The following is an 855-nucleotide window of genomic DNA, read 5'->3' on the forward strand; positions in this document are numbered from 1 at the left end:
CCATTTGGGTGGGTTTTAACTATGTAATTACCATACATATAGGCATTACCCCCAAATTTTTCCTCCTGCACCTTTATATCAATCAACCCCATCCTTCCTGCTCATACATACTGGCTCCAGACAGCCAATGATCTAGTCAGCAGCTTTTTTACATGATAGTTTATTTGCAGACAACTGCTAAAGTTGTGACTTATATTAATACTTAATCTTGAAAAGGAGTTGTCATATGTCTTCTAAGTTTTTCTTTAAAGAAACAAAACTCTGGTTCAGCTGGCATGGCTCAGTGGTTAGGTGTTGACCTATGAACCAGGAAGTCACCATTTGATTTCTGCTCAGGGCACACGCCCTGGTTGTGGGCTTGATCCCCAATGTGGGACATGCAGGAGACAGCCAATCAATGATTCTCTCTCATCATTGATGTTCCTTATCTCTCTCCTTTCATCTCTGAAATCAATGAAAATATCTTTTAAAAAAATAAACAAAATTCTGCATTATTTTATAGAGGTAAAAGTAAAGTTGAGAAGATTGGGTTGTTTATTTAATATTATCAGCAGGATAGTTTGTAACATGAGCCTGCATCTCATGGATATGTAGGCATACTAATCATCTCTTAGTTTATGAACTTCTCTCTGGTGTACTTAAAAAAAAAAATCTAGCCCTGGCCGGTTTGGCTCAGTGGATAGAGCGTCGGCTGCGGACTCAGGGGTCCCGGGTTCGATTCTGGTCGAGGGCATGTACCTTGGTTGCGGGCACATACCCAGTAGGGAGTGTACAGGAGGCAGCCGATCGATGTTTTCCTTTCGTCAATGTTTCTAACTCTCTATCCCTCTCCCTTCCTCTCTGTAAAAAATCAAT

The 855-nt window shown here is 40.8% G+C and overlaps 1 protein-coding gene across 7 annotated transcripts in view; it reads left to right on the forward strand.

Annotated features, from left to right (window-relative positions):
* Window positions 1-855, forward strand: part of RRM1 (ribonucleotide reductase M1) — a 52,681-nt gene that overhangs the window by 29,162 nt on the left and 22,664 nt on the right. The window lies entirely within an intron of this gene.

The sequence above is a fragment of the Myotis brandtii genome, unplaced genomic scaffold, assembly GCF_000412655.1.
Source record: "Myotis brandtii unplaced genomic scaffold, ASM41265v1 scaffold244, whole genome shotgun sequence".
Taxonomy (NCBI): Eukaryota; Metazoa; Chordata; class Mammalia; order Chiroptera; family Vespertilionidae; genus Myotis; species Myotis brandtii.